This window comes from Vespula vulgaris, chromosome 20 (assembly GCF_905475345.1).
Source record: "Vespula vulgaris chromosome 20, iyVesVulg1.1, whole genome shotgun sequence".
NCBI lineage: Eukaryota > Metazoa > Arthropoda > Insecta > Hymenoptera > Vespidae > Vespula > Vespula vulgaris.
In genome coordinates, this window is record NC_066605.1 from 2,330,001 (window position 1) to 2,351,846 (window position 21,846).

The following is a 21,846-nucleotide window of genomic DNA, read 5'->3' on the forward strand; positions in this document are numbered from 1 at the left end:
ACGGCTCTTACAAGCGACGAAAGCGCGATCGTCGACTTATAAGAGCGGTATTCGACGGTAAGCCTCGATGCCGACCCGTGTCGTCAAGGATTTGCTACGAAAACCCTTCTCGGGTTCGTAGGTGATCGCTCACTGGGGTATTCCCTTCTTTGGACGCGAAGGAACAAACAAACTCAACTCTCTTCAACCTTAACTTGACCGAACCTTTTATAGTATACTATCCTATACTTGTCAAAAAGGATCATTTCACGTTCGGACGACATATTTAACTTTGAATTTTCGTATGGTTTCGGATCTTTTTTTTTTTCTTTTCTTTTTCTACGGTGCAAAAAGAATGTTTAATATGGTAGTTTTTTTTTTTAATTTTCATATATTAAGATGTAATGAGAATTTTCTGATATTATGTAGAATGTATTATCGTTTCGATTGTATATCTTTATTAAAAACGATATTAAATCTATCTTAAAAGAAAAGAGAGTAACTATGTTAAGTGTCTAATATCGATATTAATGTTTCTTGGATACGAGATATGACATGAAGTATTTTGATTTTATTAGTAGTAGATTTTATGTTCATTTTAAATCAAGTTATACAATGATTGAAAGTAAATCGATTATATATTAAAGAAAGAAAATTTGCGATAGTAATTGTATGTTATTTGTAATAGTATGTAGATAGATATAATCATCATATATTGAATATTTGATATCGGTATAACAATTTTTACGAAATATAATAAACACAAGATAAAATATTAATTTCAAAACAAATTGTTAAAGAAAAGAAAAAAATATATATATATATAAAAAGAGCAAGAGAGAGAGAGAGAGAGAGAGAGAGACATATTTGAATATATATAATTTCTACGAAATATAAAATACAAAATAAAACATTTATTGATATAAATTTCATTATAATATCGTATCTAATTAAGTCGTATAATAATTTTAACGTAAGTTATAATGCTCTATTATTGACATATATATATATATATATATATATATATATATATATATATATATATACACATACACATACGAAATAAATTATACACACACATATGTGTGTGTATATATATATATATATGTATGTATGTATGTACGAAATAAATTTGAGTAGAAGAGACAAGCGTCGGAACACATTCGCGACGGCTTATTACTCGCACGAAGTCGTCTCTCCTTCGCCACTAGCTTTCAGCTACAACCAAGACGTGAAACGCGTTGCTTCACGGCCGAAAACACGTGTTCTTACTTTCTGGGATTCGTTGCTCACGGGTGGAAAGTCGCGAGTATTTCGCGCCAGACGACGAGCTCACGAAACGACGAAAAAGAAAAAGAAGGAAAAAAAAAGAGAGAAAAGTTGTGTGTGCTATGTGTGTCAAAAAGAGAGACAGAGAAACGATGTCTCTCTCTTTCTCTCTCTTTCTCTCTCTCTCTCTCTCTCTCTCTCTCTCTCTTGCTATCTCTCTCTGTTTCTCTGTCTCTATCTCTGTCGTTGAAATAATGTAATGACGGCAGTTTGGCCGCACGTTTCCCAACACGTAATTCAAGCGTGCGACACTTTTACGTCTTAACAACACAAATCATCGACTCGACAGAATCCGAGAAGAACGTTAACACTTTGTTGCTATTGTTTTACTCGTAAAACAAAAAAAAAGAAATCTCTTCTCGATAAATCTGTTCCGATAAATACGAATTTATTAAAATTAGACGTATATAAAAGTGACGATTCGTTCGAAATCTTTCATACAAATATATTATTAAATTATCCCTCGAATTATCTGAATCTGTTTATCGTGAGAATGAATCTTTCTTCCTCGTTTTCTTTTCTTTCTTTCTTTTTTTTTTCTTTTCATATAAATACATCATGGAAAGTAATTTTAATAAATGATTACTCTTACCCGAAGTTTTGATTGGTTGTTCAGACACTTTTTGTTTCTTCAGCTAGCGCAGAAAATTGATCAATAATTTGTAAATGAACGTTTCATAAAAAAAATCCATGCTGTCGAATTAATATTGTCCGATAAAATATATTCTTCGTAAATATGACATTTTCGTTTGGATTAATTCGATATAATCCTCGATAGCTGCGATGAAGAAGAAGGAGAAAGATATAGAGAAAAAATAGGAAAAAAAAGAGATAGAGAGAAAAAGAAAGAGAGAGAGAGAGAGAAGAACGAAGTGAGAGGTCAGAAAGGATGATCTCGTAGGTCGACGTTGAAGATCGCCAAGGAGATTCATGGCAGTCGTACCGGAATAGTTAAGCTCGACGAAGTAGCATCGATGACTACGACGAATACGGCACGTTGGAATGCGACGTTGGTTGGGCTGTTAACTCGTATACGAGGTTACTTTTATTTCCAAGTACTTTTGGCCCGGATATGTACGTGCTTAGGTATATGTGTATATGGTGTGTGTGTGTATATATAATACATACACATCGATGTGTCGCCTCTTTTGCACAAAGCAAAGGAGCGTCGCGACGCTCGAGTAAAGTTCTCTACTTCATGCTCGTATATTTTCGAAGACGTCGGTCTATCCATCAAGATCGTTTCTTAGCTTCTACGGTTTCTCTTCCTTTTTTTTTTGTTCTCTTCCCTTTTTTCTTTTTTCTTTTTCTTTTTCTTCGTTCCTTTTTTCTTTCTTTCTCTCTTTCTTCTTTTTCTTTTTCGTTCTTTCCTTTAACCATCACTTCTTACACTCAACTCTTCTTACTCTTCTCAACGGGTTAAAAGTTAAAGAAAGGAAAGTTCAATCGAGGCGTCGACGAATTGCTTCGCAATCCAACCGTTTATAATCTCTTAGAAATAGAAAGAGAAAAGTTAAATGAATGAAAAGGATCAAACGCATGCTATTTAGAGAATCCCTTTTATTTCTATATACTGAGAAGGATAGAGAGAGAGAGAGAGAGAGAGATGGCACAGAGATCGCGATTAGCATGATTAAGTTAAGGAAATTTCTTAGCAAGTGTGATTAAATCTTGTTGTATATTAATCATGGATTATTATTATTATTATTATTATTATTATTATTTAACACGTAATCTCGTTGTTATTGCAAAATTCAATTCTGCGACAAGACAAAGCGACTTTGTCTTGAATATTGAAATCTTCGTTATTTATCACGATATGGTCGTTTACGCGTTTATGATTGATAATTTGAAATAATAGATTGTTAATGAGATTGTAGAAATATATTGAGATTATCTGAAAATATCGTTCATATTGTTATTCAACTTATATAATCGTTAAATCATAAAATTATCTATCATTATTATAGTATTGTTTATCGCGATTTAAGATTTGCATATATATACATATATATATGTGTGTCATGTATGCGATAAAAATATTATATTATTAAAAGAATACATTACTAAGATATTAAACGAAATGTAATTTATTACTCGTGGATTAACGAATTATTTAAATAAATTAAAATATATATATATGTATATATGTATATATATATAGGAAATTTTCTCAACTTAAGAAAATAGCTCCCGCGTATGTATGTACACACACATATATATATATATATATTTATATGTATATACAAAGATCTGTATATATAAAAATGTTCTCAACTAAAAAACGATCTTCTATCAAAGAAAATATGAATCTAGTGAAATAAGAAATAAGAAATAAGAAATAATAAGAATGAATAAGAAGAATAAGAATAAGAATAAGAATAAGAATAAGAATAAGAATAAGAACGATCGAGCTAGTAGAAGAAAACCCTTTTCTCAAGGTAGTCGCCTCGACGGGAATTATTTAAATGGATTACCGCGGCAACTCCGTTGCAAAGTTTTCCGGGGGATTCACTGATCCGCTCTTAAAATTTAGATGGATTATAAGGAGGAGAAGAACGAACGAAGGAACGAACACACGAACGAACCAACCAACCAACCAACCAACCAACCAACCGAACGAACGAACGAACGAACGAACGAACGGAACGAACAAACTGAACGGAACAGAACGGAACGGAACGAAACGGAATAGAACAGAACAGAGAAAGGATACCTTGGAAAATGGGCGTGGATGAAGGAAGAAGAAGACGAAGAGACGACGTGGACGACAACCTCCCGACGTTACGAAACCTCCACCACCGTCGCCAAGAGCTCACCACCAGACTTCGTACTTATTATACTTAACGGAGGACGGCGTCTTTTTAAAGAGGCTAACAATGAGGGATGGCGAACCACCACCACCACCACCGCCATCACCACCACCACCATCACTACTATTATTATTATAACTACTACTACTACTACTACTACTACTACTATTACTACTACTATCATCATCACTAACACCATCACTATCCACCAACGTCACCTTCACCGTTCACCGTCACCATCATCACCACCACCACCAACATCATCCCATCTTCTTCTCCTTCTTTTCGACCAACTCCCACCCCTTTCCATCCCTTCAAGAAAATGTTTAATGCCGCGGAAAGTAAGGCGCGGTAATTAATATCCATTATCTTCTACGTTGGCGACCTCCATCCAATTAGCTCTCTGCGGATCCTCCGACGCGGAAACAAAGATGCATTAGCAACGTCTTCAAGGGAAAACGTAGAATACAGTTAACTTAGACCGACGATGGACTCGATTAATGCTTTCTTATCTCATTTTCTTATGAGATTATGAGGGTCTGTCTCGGTTTTCTTTCTTTTTTCTTTTTTTTTCTTTTTTTTCTTTTGTACGTGTATGCACGTGTGTGTGTGTGGGGGGAGGGAGTTCTTTTTCTTTTTTTCTTTTGTATTAATCCGTTTGGCTTCAAATGCGAGGATAGGGGTACGTTATTGAAATGTTTTTTAATTGTTAGTAATTAGGATTCGATGTAAGAAAAAAAGAGTTTTATCGAAGCGATAAAAAAATTTTGATGTATCTACATAGGTACATAGTGTGATTAAAAGTGGATTTGTGAATTAATGGAAGGGATAACATTTGGTATAATTGAAGTTTGAGTTAATACGATGTAAAGGAAATTTCATATAATATTTTCATTCCGTTCAAGTTGGAATGATTAATTAAGGATAATTATGATAATACTAACGTAAATAATGACAATAATAATAATAATAATAATATTAATAATAATATTCATAATAATAACGTAAAGATAATAACAATACTTACTTATTATACATTCATAATTACAATATTCGATTATTATGGCGATAATGGCATACGATATACGAGAGAGGAACGTGTATATGGAATAAAACATAACAGTCAATTAAAATATTTACTTTGGTCGTTTGTTATATTTATCCTTTTTTTTTTTATGAAGATGATAAAAAATTAAAGAAAGAATAATCTATACGGACACGCTTGTTTGAAAAAAAAAGAAATAAATAAATAAATAAAAATAAAAGAAAAGGAAAGAAAAAAAGAAACGTAGAAAAGGAAAAAGGGAAATGTTCACAGAGATATAATTAGCTCGATCGTTAGTTTAGGTGGGTAGGTTTAATGTATAATATGTTGAAATTCACTTGTTTGGTATTCGCGTGGCACGTAAGTAAGTACACCTGCCGTGTAACTCTTTCTCTCTCTCTCTCTCTTTCTCCCTCTCTTTATCTCTCTCTCTTTCTGGTTCTCTCACTTACACTTTTAGCTCGCGTGATGAGCATCATCGAGAAACTTTTTCCCACTTCCTTTCCCTTATGTTTCCTCGAGCAATATCTACTCGAGATAACAAAACGAGCACGATCCCTCCGAGTGCTGAGTATTCCCGTACATAAAGATAACGTATGGATGCATTTCATACGCGTTGCATAATGTCTCGGTAACGAGCAATCGATACTTCCTGCGATATGTATGTATATGTGTTTGTATATATATATATATATATATGTTCGCTCGCTTGTCTCGTCAAAAAAAAAAAAAAGGAAAAAAAATGAAAGAGGAAAAGGGAAAGAATGAACAAAGAGCTCATTATTTCTTCTCGATCGATCGATCGATCGATCGATGGATCGATCGTTCGTTCGTTCGTTCGTTTCGCTAATAATTCCTCTTATTTATCGCAAATAATAATTGACGTGTGTGCATAATCAGGAATAATCGTTAATTCATTCGATGTGAAAAATTCATTCGCACGTCAAATAAGAATGTCGATCTAGAACGATTATATCGCGATTTCAAATAACAAGAACGATTAACAAATAAAAGAAAGAAAAGAGATAATCGTCGATCGATTTATAGAACCGAGAAATTTAATTCGTATCGATCGATTTCGATGTTTCTCGATTGAGTCCGATGGAATCGTTCGAGAAAATAAAAAAAATTAAAACAATAAAAAAGAAAGGGAAGGAGCAAGAAAAGGAAGAAAAAAGAATGTCAATTTATTGACTTTGAAATTAATATATATATATATTATATAGATTATATATATATATATATATATCCCAATCATTTCCATTTATCAATACGAGCAATCATACGGCACTTTCCTCTGATTGGATAGATACATATATACGAACGAATTGAGTAGGACGATATAGTAATAACGCGAATGACACTGCAAAGCGAAACATGAAAACCAAGAGTGAGAGAAAGAGATACAGATAGATAGATAGATAGATAGATAGATAGAGATAGAGATAGAGAGAGAGAGAGAGAGAGAGAGAGAGAGAGAGAGAGAGAGAGAGAGATACAACGATATAGGGTGGAAATTGGAGAGTAGGAGGAGGATCGAGCGTGCTATGATAATAACAGCGATTATCGCGGTATTCGGGAAATTACTGGTAAGCGGCAGGCCCCGGTACATAATTGAACACTGGCCAGATACTACGGTGAGCACGTATACTCACACACCCATACACCTACACACCTACACACGCGTATACACGTATATACATAGATACATACATAGAGACATGTATATCTGTTATATGCGAAGCATAACGCGAGAGAGAAACACGATATCGTGTGTACGAGTATGTATATACGCTTCCTCGCACACTCCCGTTCGGATACTCGTGCGTATAACATTAGCGAGAGAAGGATAGAGACAGAGAGATATAGAGAGAGAGAGAGAGAGAGAGAGAGAGAGAGAGAGAGAGAGAGAGAGAGAGAGAGAGAGCGTGTGCGTTTGAGAGAGAGGGAAAGCATCATCAGCCGTGGCTCACCTACACGCATACATACGGAAACACGGCTATCTATCCGGCGGAGGTTTATACGCGTGTTGCCGCTGTAAACTCGCGCCCTGGTACCGCCAACGTAATCGTACGAGATCCCATTGCATGAATATAATTTGCATACAAGTTGGTTATATGGTGGGGGCCGGCATCAGCTGGCTCGCCCGTATAAACGATTATATGGAGCCAACAGATGTAGGCGGACCCGCGATCCCGCACCGTCCGCGATTGGTGTTGTACCTTTTATGCCCTCCTACACCTCGAAACCCCATCCCTCCATCCCACCTCCCACCCTCCTCACTCTCCTCTTCACCCTCCTCATCCTCCTCAGCTCACCCCATCTCCCCCCTTGCCACCACCCACACCTTTGCGACACTCTACTCACTTCTATGTGTGGGATGTACGTACGTAATTTCTCTCTCTCTCTCTCTTTCTCACTCTTTTTCTTTTTCTTTTTCTTTTTCTTTCTTTCTCTTTCTCTTATGTCTTACGTGAGTCATTATCAACTGTATATATATATATATATATGTGTGTGTGTATATATTGTTGGATTAGTGGGTAAGACGTAAGGATATTACGTGAGTATTATTAGTCGTATTTTGGTTGGTGAACTGAATTTTTGTTTCTTCTTTCTTTCTTTCCTTCTTTCTTTTTTTTTTTTTTTGATTTTTTTCATCTCTCATCTTCGATACGAAGAAATTGTATTATATAGATCGTGCTTATGGTTCAATTTCTTGCTGATCCATGTACGATATTTTCCTCTTTTCTTTCTTTTCAATCCTTCGATTCAATTAGATTTGATTGATCTATCGATCTCTCATTTTTGCTATAAAGAAATTCTATTAATCCCGTAACTCTAAAATTATGATACAACGATACAATACGATATCGCGAATGGTTCAGTGACAATTAATCGATCAAACTTGTCCTCAAAGTTACTATAATAATCTCTTCATTCCAACACTCTTATAAAAGAATAAGAATTCTTTTCAGTAAAAATTTCATAATACGAAAAGAAGAAAGAAAAAAAAAGAGAAAAAGAAAGAGAGAAAAGGAAACAAGAACGTCGAATAAAATTCTACGATCGTGTAGAGTAACCGATGAAGCACGTACAATACAATCGATACAAAATTAATAGATGATAAAGAACATAAATATCTGACGGAATAAATTTTCAATTCAATTTCCGAGATCTGGGTGAAGGAAGAAGAGGTAACGATGGTGATGGTGGTTATGGTATGGTGCGAGGAGTGGAGGAAGGAGATAGAAGGGGACGATGTTAACAACCGACCTTGAAAAACGTCCAAGAGAGACGAGGATAAAAAGCACTGCTGACTCTCTCTTTCTCTCTCTCTCTCTTCGAACGGCATTCCCTAAGATCCGCGTCTCTGTTCTCCACTCTCGCGAGAAGCTTAGAACTCTAGACCGCGGCACATCATTAAGCCGGAGTGGTCGTGTCGCGGCATTGCTTTTCTCCTTTTTTCAGGACCGAGCCGTCGCTAGATCGGGAAGTTCTTTTTTCGTGCGGCATCGCCAGCACTGGACATCTAATCTAATGGGAGAGACACCGCGAGCAGCCATGCCGGTAGACGGAAAGAGTAACTAAGAAAGAAAAAGAGAGAGAGAGAGATAAAAAAGAGAGAGAAATAGTAAGAGTAAGGAAAAAAAAAAGAGAGATAGATAGATAGAGAAAGAGAGAGGAGATGTGTGTAGGGTATTTTAGAAAAGAATACCGACGAAGAGAAACCGATCGTCGTTCTCGTGCAAGAGAAAGAGAGAAGGGAAGAAAGAAATAAATAAAGAAAGAAAAAAAATACTATGTGTGTGTGTGTGTGAATAAGAGTGTAGAGAGAGAGAGAGAGAGAGATAGAGAGATAGAACGAGAGTGATGAGAGAGGATCTCGCAAAGAGGGAGGCGCTAACGGGAGCAAGAGAGGAAAGATCCTTTGAAGGAGCCGCCACCACTTGTTGGTCGATCAGCGGCCCCCTTTAAATCCGATCGCCGGCCAATCTCTCCTTCTACTTCTCACCGTTTCTTCTTCTTCGACAGGATAGGCGCCCCTTTTAGTAGGACGAAGAAAAGGGCTGCGGTTAAGAGTAGGGAGAGTTTCTCAGCCGCGTTCCTCAGCACGCCTCAACAACCACGACGAGCGCGTTACAGATTTTCGTTTACGTTTAATGGGTGTGTGTGTATTGTATATATATATGTATATATATGTATACTTATTTATACGAGGATAGTCCGACGATGAGATAAAGTCTACTAGTAAAGGACGTGGACCACTTTAGCGCCATGTATTTTTATTGTTTTTCTTTTTGTTCTTTTTTTTTCTTTTGGTTCCTTTTATTTTCTTTTTTAATTTTATTTTTATTTTTAGTTTTTTTTTATTTTTTCAAAGATATGTCTTAGAGGTCACCTTCGTTATATATTCTGAGAATAACTTTCTTTCTCTCTCTTTCCTTTTTTTTCTTTTTCGTTGCTCGAGTGGGATCTTTTCTCGGATATCAATTATTTCGTTCGTTTATCTAATTTTTTGTTTAAATACGTTACAGTTATTTCTACGTATTCGGTTTGTTCTTTCCTTCTTATTACATTTCTTTTTTCTTTTTTGTTGGAAATAATTGGATTTAATAATCTTGTTTCAGAAATAGAAATTTCAGGAATAATGTATACACTTTCATGTTTTCCGAATACTTCATCGAAGTATTTGAATTAATCGAAAGGATCAATCTACAAAGACATTACGAACTAATCTAACACTTCATCGACTAACAAAAATCTTCCGATCGATCGTGTAAAATATCAAAGACCATAACTATGCAACGTCTCTAAGTAAACGAAATAAGTGAAAGTATAACGAAAAGAGCAGCAAATCGGTGAGCTCAAGGTACGCTATTCAAGAAAAGAAACGGTTCTTCGCTGGAGCATTGATCGTTCTGCGTGATGGTGGTAGGTAGAAGGTAGGGTGGCGCGAGGGTGGTGCCAGAGGAGGACGAGGGGGTGAAAAAGGGTGGCGGAGAGTAGGGTGCGAGTCGACTGGAATGGCGTAAAGTAATATAAAGTCTGGAGCACGGTCATATCGCGGTCGTAAAGCAGAAGGAACTCTCGTTTCTACCAGAACGTTGGGTTGCGCCGACATAAGAGTCTTACTTCTCGTATTCGTCGAGCTCCCGTAGTGAAGGGAGTCCGGGTCCTTCTTCGTGGTATGAAGCAATTTACATGAAGGTCGCGCGTAGCCCACCACCACCATCACCGACGCAACTACTACCATCTCCTACTCCTTCATTCCCCCTCCTCCACTCCCCACCACCCTCCACCACCCCCCACTTTCACACCCATCCTCCTGTCTTTCACAGAATCCACGTACATACCATCGCGTTCCAGGACTCTGTCCCGTGCATCTCCTTCTCGTTGATCCTTTCGTGTAAAGAGGGTAATAAATATACCCTTAACGAGTACGTTCACAGTTTTTCCTGAATTTTAATGGTGCTTCTCCCCTGAAAGTGATACGGACATCATGAAAATTGTATATTATATGGACGGTTTCGAAGGGAATGGGAAAGGAAAAAGAAAAATAAAGGGAAAGGCGATACGGACGTCAAGGATATTGTATATGGATATAGAGGAAGGGGAAAGTAATGAGATATTAGTGATACACCGATCATCTTATATAAATTTTATATCGACTGATTTCCAAAAACATTCAAAGAAAAATATATATATATGTATATATTTTATTTATGTAGATAGATATAAATTATTTATGACGAGTGTGTTTTGATTTATAATATACTTGCGATAAATTTTGCATTACACGTATATGAATGTGATTTAGGAAAACATACGTAGTAGTAAGTGATATGGACAACCATTAAATCTATTCTTCACAAATTTCGTATATATCTATCTTTATAAATTATTTATATAAACGTTCGGCTTATAAACATCGTATTTTCCGTACATAAATGTGATTCATATAAATCGTTCGTTCGAATTCATACTTTTGAATGGAATTAATCGTGTCTTGGCGATAAAATTGACTGATAATATGACTGACGGGATTGTCGACGTATCTCGAAGGATAGATTTTTATTTGTAAAAGATATATAAGCTTTTGCAATGGTGCTTTTCATAAAATGAAATCTATCATCACGAAAGAATCAAATTATTTTTATCGTACAAGAAATTGACGACACGAATTATACCTGATCTATACCTTGTTCCGATCATTATGATCGACGAAGGACGAGATAATAAAAAATCATCTCAATAATCGTATCATAAAACATAAATTCTCCGAATAGTTCGAGATATACAGGAGATAATTAATCGAAAAGGATCGAATAAATAAATCACATAAATTATAAACTTATGGTTACTGTTCGACATTTTGTTAACACGTGTACTTTTACATTATTAAATATAATATAAGTACGATCTATTTTGCTTTGTTTGATTTTAAAGTATTAAGAAATTTCTTGCCATTTTTTGATACAAAGTTATGATACTTTTTTTATACGTAAGAAAAAAAAAGAAAACTTGTACGTTCATTTTGTCAAATTTGTCGATTTAACATAGACTTAATAGTCTGATAATATTTCTTACATAGATATTATTACTACTTTCCAAACGACAAAAATAAAAAAAAAGAAAGAAAGAGAGAGAGAAAAAGAGAAAATCTAAAGAAAAGAAATACGTATCAAGATCATAGGATAAAAAGGATCAAAAGATAGAAGTGATGTTTCCGGATTAAAAATCTATCCAAAGAAGAAGCTCCTCGTGTATTCGATAATGCTAAAGGTAACGACAAAGTGTCATCGTTGTCAATGGCAGAATGCAAGGGTTACACGAATACTTCAAAAGCTCTACCGGCACGTGAGAAAGCGAGTCAAAGTAAAGATGAACGAAATAAGAAGACGAAATAGACGACGACAAAGACGAAGAAGAAGAAAAAGAAAAAGAAAAAGAAAAAGAAATAGAAAATGGTAGAAAGGAAACGAACGAGAACGTGAACGAGAACGTGAACGAGAACGTGAACGAGAATGAAGGAGGGCTGACGATCATCCGACAAAAGGGTGAGGGAAGTCGGCCATGTTGAAAGGGATGGAGAAAAGAGGCGGTTAGGAGGCGCCGTTTCGTCGCCGTTCTTTTAAACGGAAGGAGAAGAATACCGACGATGTACGACGTACGACGACGTACGACGACGGACGACGACGGACGACGACGGACGACGACGGACGATAACGGACGACGATGGACGATAACGGACGACGACGGACGATAACGGACGACGACGGACGACGACGGACGACGACGGACGATGGACGACGGACGACGGACGACGATGACGAAGACACGAGGGAGTCCCCGGTTGGGTTCTGCGACCGCATAAAGCGGTGTCGAGAGTGAGCACCATCTTGTTAACAGCCGAGTTCTTTTTCCATCGGCGTCGACTCCGATAGGCTTGCGGACTCGTGGTGGGCGTTCTTCCTCGTCTTCCTATTTTGTCCACTCGCCATGCTCCGCCTCGAGTAGAGTGCCTCTGACTCTCTCTCTCTCTCTCTCTCTCTCTGTCTTTCTTTCTTTCTCGTTCTAGTCCATATATATATATATATATATATATATATATATATATGTATATATACATTTCTCTTTGTCTCTATCTATCTCACTTTCTCTTCCGCATGTGATCAGAGTCTATATACTACTCTCTCGTCTGCACGATCAGCAGCAACAGCAACAGTAAGCTTCCTTTATATGCTCGATCGTCGTACCTACGCGTACTCGAGGTGTAAGCAATGTTCTTTCTCTCTTTCTCTTTCTTTTCGTTTTCGTTTTTTATTCTTCATTTCTTCTTTCTTTCTATCTATCTCGCTCACTCTTTCTCATTCTTGTTCATTCAGCCGAATCGGCAGATAAAGTTCAAGATTGTTTCATCGGTTGAATATCGTTGAACGGGCCCCTTCGAAATCTTGTTATTCATAATCTACTTAAGATTTTTATCGACACGATGGAATTCTTTGTCGGGAATTCAACATTTCTTTTTTCTTTTTCTTTTCTTTTTCTTTTTTTTTTTTTTTTTTTTGATATACGTATATTCTTCTATATGTGGGTATATGCATATATGTATTTTCTTTTTTATTCATGAATTTATTATTTGTATATGGTGGTCAGAATTCGAACGGGACTCATCGAAATTTTAATACTTAATATAATATTTAAATATTATTTTCTTTTTTAGTGTTATGATTATAAATTAAAATGAAGGAAAATCTTCATGGAATATTTTTATAATAAATTATAATTACTATAGTTGGATATATCGCGTGACGCGTTACTTATCAGACGTAACCAGATCATAAATAATATAGTATATACGAGTTCGTTATTTATATATTTTATTTCCGTAAAAAGGATAGAGAATTATATCTTACGATATAAACTTTCCATAGATCGATCAATGATCTATCGAATATGACGGATATAAAACTATTCGATAACGATTGGAAAATTATTTATTAATCTTAATTTTCTGATTAGACCTAAAATATGATGGACGTGTATATAATATATATTTCGAATTTAATTGACCGACATCTTACGCATAATTTGACATAATTTTGTATCTCAAAAAATGTTCAAGAGACACGTAACTACACACACACATATATATATATATATACTCATACAAAAATAGATATTTGTCCTAATAAAAAAAAAAAAGAGAGAAAGAAAGAAAAGAAACAAGAAAAAAGAAAACCAAGGACATCGATCTTTTGACGATCACAATTCGTCATTTCGTTAAGCACACGTGTAGCTTTTCAAAACAATAGCCAGACGTTAATTAAGTTACGTTAAGAGTTTGCGTAGAGAGAAAGAGAAAGAGAAAAAGATTGAATGAGAGAGAGAAAGAGAGAGAGAGAGAGAGAGAGAGAGAGAGTATTGTCCATTCTCTTTCTAGCATTCTATCCTTTTCTCTATTTCTTCTTCTTCTATCTTCCTTCTCCCTCTTTCTCTTTCTCACTCTCTCTCATCGTCGACTTTCGTCGAGTGGGTGCTCCGCAAACCCCTTTTCGCGGTACGGAGGATTGTTACGAAAGGATTTGCGGTAATCCTCGATCTAATTTGCATGCTGATGGTAATGGATGTGTATCTTCTCTTATTCCCTCGCTTTTGTCGCTCGCCTACACCGTATCTCTTCACATTGAAAGAGAGAGAGAGAGAGAGAGAGGGACGTGTATTTCTGAGGATCGAAAGGAAGGTTAAAAAAAATATTCTAGAACGAGAGCAGCTGAGTGTGTGGCCTTCTTATCGGACTTCATTGCACCTGTTCGGTATTGGAAGGTTTTTAGATCGAATCTTTTGAAAAGGGATCGTTGGATTTTAAACGCTTTTACTTTGACCATAATGTTTAGGTATATTTGTGTGTGTGTGTGTGTGTATATATATATAAGTAGGTATGTACTAGAAATGCTAATGATTAGATATAATATTTGATCGTTTAGATCATTTTATTCATATATGTTAATGTTCACAATTTTTGTTTTTTCTTTTAATATTTTTGATATTTGTCAGTATAGTTTATTGTACTTTAGAGATAATTATTCTTTCGATGTATCTCAATCGTTATGAATTCTTTTTATTTATATATAGGTTTTAATAAGTTTTTCAAAGATTGAGTATGTGTTTGAGTAAAGTTATTTAAATATTAATACATATACATACACACACACACATATATATATTATAGTTATGATTTTTGAGAAAATAATAGAGTAACTATTATTATATTAATAAAAAATTTTGTATTATATCATAGATATTCTTTCGTATAATACATCTTAAGGATTATAAGTACTTTTATGGACACACACACACGTATACACACGCGCGCGAATGTATAGTATATATAAATTCTCATTAAAACCGGAAACATTTTCATATAATTTCGTTTTAATCGTATAATACTCGTCTGTTTCACGATGTTTAATCTTCGACCTTCGACGGCCAAGAGCGTGGAACTCGCTAAGATAAATTTCAATAATCATTCCGAGTCTAACAAGACAGGGCATTCAGAAAGAAGGGAACCGAAGCTTCGTATATAACAGTTAAGATATCGTCATCTTTTCAAAGGAAAAAAGAAAAAAGAAATAAAAAGAAAAAAAAAAAGCGAACAAAAGAAAAAACAAACAAAAAAAAAAAGAATAAAAGAAAAGAAAAGAAAAACGAAGAAGGAAGTCTTAATTGACCGATTGAAAACTATAAAATCAGAAATTCGATAAAATATAATACTTATCCAAGTTCTGTGTGAGTTCCTTTATAATCGCTAGATAAATCGTTGGAAATGATTTAACAAATATTATTAATCTTATTCGTTTGGATTCATCGCAGACGAGTTATTTAAATAAATTTATTTATCTATCTATGTATCTATGTATGTACGTACGTATGTATGTATGTATGTATCAAAGGACAACGTTATAAAGGGACCCGTTCGAAGTAAAAGTACCCGTGAGTGCCTTGGACGGACATTGGACTCGGTCCAAACGATACTCTCTTGGCTATAAAGCACGAAGAAAATCCTTGAGGTGTGTATCCATTAAGCTAAGGGCACAAACAAACTCCAAGAGCGTCAACGACCGACACTTTGCCCCGTAATATATTACGATCTGACTAACGCACGTTAAATCGTTACCACTTAAAGTCACCTTTTCTCGACGTATACACACACAAACGAGGGATTGTATTTTATAAATAAACAGATCATCGTCGTTCATTTCGTTCGCGTTCGTTCAAGAGGACACACGTCGAGTTTTAAATACGCGTTAGTCAAATTTTCGGAGATATTTATTCGACGATTATTTTCTATATTCTTACGACGATTTTGAAAGATCGTCTATTATGTAAATGAAAGATTATTTATTTATTTTTTTCTTTTTTTTTTTTTTTCCTATAGGGATAATGTATAAGTGAAATTGTACTGGAATTTATTTTCCAATTATTTTCATGATTTTAACAATGATTTTTACTGTTACATCGTTATAAATTAAAGTCACCTTTTCTCGAAACGTATATATACACAAACGATGGCATTGTATTTTATAAATAAACAGATCATCGTCGTTCATTTCGTTCGCGTTCGTCCAAGAGGACACACGTCGAGTTTTAAATACGACTTAGTCAAATTTTTCAGACATTTATCTGATCTTTATTTTCGAAACTTTTGCGATGATTTTGAGAGATCGTATATATCGAAGATTTCTTTTCAAATAGGAATTATATATGTATATAGGTGAATTATATTAGAATTTATTTTCCAATTACTTGAGTGATTTTACAATGATTTTTACTATGTAACAACTGTTAAATCGTTATAAATTAATGTCACCTTTTCTCGACCTATATACACACAAACGAGGAATCGTATTTTATAAATAAATAGATCGTCGTCGTTCATTTCGTTCCAGTTCGTTGGAGAGGACACACATCGAGTTTTAAATACGCGTTAGCTAAATTTTTGAGATATTTATGTGAGAATAATTTCCAGAATTGTTACGACGTTTTCGAAAGGTCGTTTACGTCGAAGATTCTTTTTTTTTTTTATAAGAATTATATATAAGTGAATTATATTGGAATTTATTTTCCACTTATTTTATAAGCTTAACAATCTTTGAAAGATCGAAAATCATGTAAAAAAATGTTTATAAGAATTCAAAGTAATCTAATTTTATTAATTCTTATATCGACAATTATTAATTAACATTCGTAAACGTACATATTTATTACAATATATAATAACGTATATGTACTATTATAATTCATAATTATAATACATGATATATACTTTTTGTTAATTTTTATATAAGTATAAACAATAATTTTTCAACATAGTTTCTAATATAATTTGTAAATAATATTTCAGACACGAGAGAGATCGCAACCGTGATATTACTTTGGAAGATCGAAATTGGAATGGAAGAATTTTGTTCGACGAGATAGAACGCACGTAAGTATATTATAATGATATATATATTTTACGATTATCTCGTAACCTATACAATAATTATTTATGATTGATCGAAAGTTTCGTTAAAGAATTTTTGTTTCAATTTGAAAATAATTAACACTTATTACTTTTCTTTCGTAATCGATTTTTTTTTACGCATTGATACAACTCGGTCGTATCGACTAGATCATAGGATTATTCGTTCGTCGTTAAATAATTAATTCGATGCTAATTAATCGATTATCTATGGATACCTAAACGTTTCATGACGTTCATGTCTCTCGTATGGTATTTTGTGTATCATACGAAAGTGGCACATCGTGCACTCCCTTGGCAATTCAAATTAGTATATACATAAATATACATATAGGTATTATATGTAGCAGGAAGTAACGTTCTAACGCGTACATTCATATTCATGACGATAGGGTAGTATTTGTTCTTGATTTGATGGAAGAAAATGTTGAAACTATTTATCAAAGACTGAATAAACTCTAGACACACACACACACACATATGACTTATACAATATTGATGATAATAAATAATTAATACGTTATTTTTATATAACGTGTTACTCTCTATCATAAGATCGATATATATTTTACACAAAAAGAAATAAATAAATAACAGTAATCGACAGATCGTATAATCGAAAAAAAAAGAAAAAGAAATATTACTAACAATGTCTCATTAATCGTCTTACGTTATTATCAATCGACTCGCGTTAATTAAAACGATAACAAAGTCTACGTTACGTGTGAAAATTAATAATTATTATCGAAATATTACGATTATTATTATCGTTATTATAGAAATACAATAAAAAATTTGAGATAGTTAATATTAGTAATAGATGTAGGAAAAGATCAAAGAAGAATTAGATGGAGAGAGAGAGAGAGAGAGAAAGAGAGAGAGAGAAAGAGAGAGAAAGAAAGAAAGAAAGAGATAGAGAGATGCCATTACGAAGCAAGGAAAGCTGGTCGTGCTTGGATCGAGGATGATCGTAAAGGTCAAGATCGTCGATGGAGAGAAAAAGGGTCGATGGAAGGGTCACGCGAAGTAAAGGGATATTCGCGAGGTTATTCTGAGGTCTTCTGTATGGAAAAGTTATGGTCTCTGGCGCCAGAGACCTCGATAATCGTTCGGATAATCGAATTTTTATACCTACATACATACATACATACATACATACATGTATACATCCATACATACGTACATACATATATGTATCTGTGTGTGTGTATGTATATCCTATCACTCTCTATCAATTTTGATAAAATAATATTTGAAGAAATATAAATACGATCGTAGAAAATCAGAAAATTTGTTAACTATACTCGATATGTATTAAATATATTTTAAAAACAGAAAGAGAGAGAGAGATATTGACGGAATATACGACGTTAATATTTGTGTTTAATTAATTAGTGTCCATGTAGATAATTCGGACGTCGTTATTTGATCAGAAGGAAATTAGTATTTATCGGCTCGTCGAAAAGTTTTTTAAACGATTTTCGTAAATCGACGTACTCTTTTTTAATATTCTTTTAGACTAACTTTTTTTCTTTTCCGAATTCCTATATAGAAGTCTCTTTCTATCTATCGTATATAATATAACAGATTGTTCTTTGTGTTTATATATGAAAATGAGTGTATAAGAGAGGAAGAGAGAGACAGAAAGCCTCTTTATTTTTCTTATTAAGAATTAATATTTTTAAACGTAAATAACTATAAATTATTACAAACGTCAAAAACTTTCTTTCAATCTCCCCCCCCCCTCTTTTTCTTTCTTTATCTTCCATATATATATATATATATATATATTAACTTTACTCTTACTGTAATTTAAATTCTTATTTTTCCAACTACGAGAGAGAAAGAGAGAGAAAGAGAGAGAGAAAGAGAGAGAGAAAGAGAGAGAAAATAAAAACCTTTCTCCCTCTCTTTCTCTCTCTATCTCTCTCTTTTTTCCTAGCAGTTTAGATAGAGTTTTAGATAAGAAAGATAATAATACATATATGTATCGGATGTCCATAGAGTGTTTCTCGTGTTAGAAATAAAAAGAAGACAAAATAAGGAGAGAGTGAGATAGAAAATGAAAAGAAACTCTCTTTCTCTTTCTGTTTAGCAGTTGCCTTCGTCGCGTCGTTGTGCTTTTCGCGTCTGCTTAATGTCGTTAAGGTTCTCTCGCGTGGTCGACTTATCGGTGTTTATGTTAAACCGACGCATTTAACAGCCAGGACGGTTTATCTCGTCGATAAATAACTCGAGTCAAAGAGAAAAGAGGCTCGTGTTCTCCTAGTCTCGAGTCCGTGGGTCTGCGTCCTCCACTTGTCGCATCATTATTGTTTGCGAGAAGATCCCCAAAGCGATGTTGTTACGGGGACCAGTCCTCGAATAATCTTTCGAAAAGACAGACTGACTGTCACAGAGTGAGAGAAAGAGAGAGAAAGAAAGATTCTCGTAAGCCAGAACCAAGCGTCCTTTTAATCTCAAAGATTAGGATTTCTTCTTCTGATTTTTTATTTTTTTATTTATTTATTTATTTATTTATTTTTTTATTTTTTTTCCTTCCTTTTCTCTTTCTCTCCTTTGTGTAATCACTCGGAATCAACGTATCGATCTTACGTTTATTTATTTATTTATTTATTTATTTATTTATTTTTTTTATATATGTTTGTTTTTATCTTACGTGGTTTATAATCGCGTATTACCTGCCATGGATTTTAGAGTTTGGGAAGTAATCGGAGTTTAAATGGATCGATCGAGTTTTGATCGGTTATCTTCTGTAATCGTACGTGAAGTCATTATTGTTCGCGAAGAGAAACATCGTAAACATTTTATAGAAATCATTTCTGGAATAGATCTTTCGAAAAGAGGATTGGAAAGAGAGAAAAAGGGAGACAGATTTTTTGTAAATGGGAATCGAAAATAGCGTTCTTTTAATCTTAAAGATTAGGATTCCAACTTGTGTTTTCGTTTATTTTTGATTTTTACTGTAATTGTCGTGATCTTTCGCTACAAATCGACGTATCGATCTTTTTTCTTTTTTTATCTTTCATGCTTTATAATCACGTCGACAAATCTTTTAGATATCGAACTGTGGGTTTTCTGTGTGCGACTAATCGACTTTAAATGGATCGATCCTATTACTTAATTATCGATCATCGATCGTTTGTAGAAATTTTACATCGTGTTAGAGATTTTGATTTAAGCGATCGATCGTTGATCTTTTATAATAATGTTAAAAAACAAATTGTTTAATAATATCAATCGAAAAAACGATACGTTTTTTATTGGATCAATTGAAATGAAAATTTCTTACGTAGATGAAATTCTTTCTCTTGATACTTATTAAATCGAAACTTTATCGAATGTCGATTCGAAATTACGATTTGAATTTATTGCATTTATAGTAATCATAGGTAAATATAATGAATGAGATTATTTTAATATTTAGATAATTAGATTCTTTAATTTTAGATCAAAGAATTAGATCCTTTTAATATTCTAATAATTAGATAATATTTGAAATATTCGATACTTTCAAATTTCTTTTATTTTTATTACTTTTTTTTTTCGTAACACTTTCACACTTTCATAGCTTTTGATAAAAACTTTGTAAATAAATTTATTGTCATATATAACATATACAAAATCTACTAAAGAGAACATAACTTTTTCTTTATTAATAACATATAAAACAAATATTATCGAATGTAGTTGGATACTTTTGGAAACAAATAATTTTCATCGTACACGTTTTTATATATCAATATATAAGATAATAATGTACTTCAAGATTTAGAGATTTCAAGATTTAATTATCATAATTATAAATAACGTATACGTTTGAAAATAATGTATCGATTCCTCAAAAAAAAAAAAAAGAAGAAAAAAAGAAAAAAAAGAAAAGAAAAGAAAAACGCGTAATTTCGAAATCGTTAATGTTGATCGTTAATTTTGAAAGGTAATTCGACGGAAAAAGGTCGAAACTGAGTTTCTGTCTGCATGTCGAATCTATTTGCGAGCTCTATTTGGGGACATTGGACTCGAAAGAAGAGAAACGGTTGGATAGCGTCCTGCAACCGGGAATAACACTCTGTCTCTCTCTCTCTCTCTCTTTCTCTCTCTGTTTCTCTTTTCGTTCTGTTGGTATTTATAAGCAACAAATGACAAAGGTGACAAGGCGAGAAAATCGTTCTACGTCTCGAATTTATGTTTCTCCGTCAAACGAATAGCTCGCACATTTCTTACCGTCGTCCAACGACTCGTCTCGAAATACTTGACTCTCTGTTTATATATATATATATATATATATGTATATAAATATATACGTTTTCAATGTATATGTGTGTGTATGTATATATGTATACACGTATGTAGATAAGTTAGTATGTATTGTTAGTACACACAAATAAACGTTATTCTTGTTGGCTGGTGTTTCTTGGAGACACAGTTAGACATCGTTTACATGGATCATCAGATTCAACGCGTTATTCGCAGCAGACAAATAAATGTTCGACGACGATCTCGATTGATAAGTTTGCTTTTCACGAATACTTGACAGATTTATTAGAGGGACCGAACCTTTTTGTACATATGTATATCTACACGTACATTATTCGTCACTTTATTTTTGTCTTGATAATTAGTTATATATGATTTATCGTGTATGTAAAATATAT

At 33.9% G+C, this 21,846-nt stretch overlaps 1 long non-coding RNA gene across 1 annotated transcript in view; it reads left to right on the forward strand.

The window, feature by feature from the left end:
• LOC127071093 (uncharacterized) overlaps nucleotides 1-21,846 on the forward strand; it is a 192,368-nt gene that overhangs the window by 127,309 nt on the left and 43,213 nt on the right. Inside the window, exon 2 of the long non-coding RNA XR_007784827.1 lies at nucleotides 17,072-17,155. This is a non-coding gene — a long non-coding RNA (uncharacterized LOC127071093). The remainder of the gene's footprint in view (nucleotides 1-17,071; nucleotides 17,156-21,846) is intronic.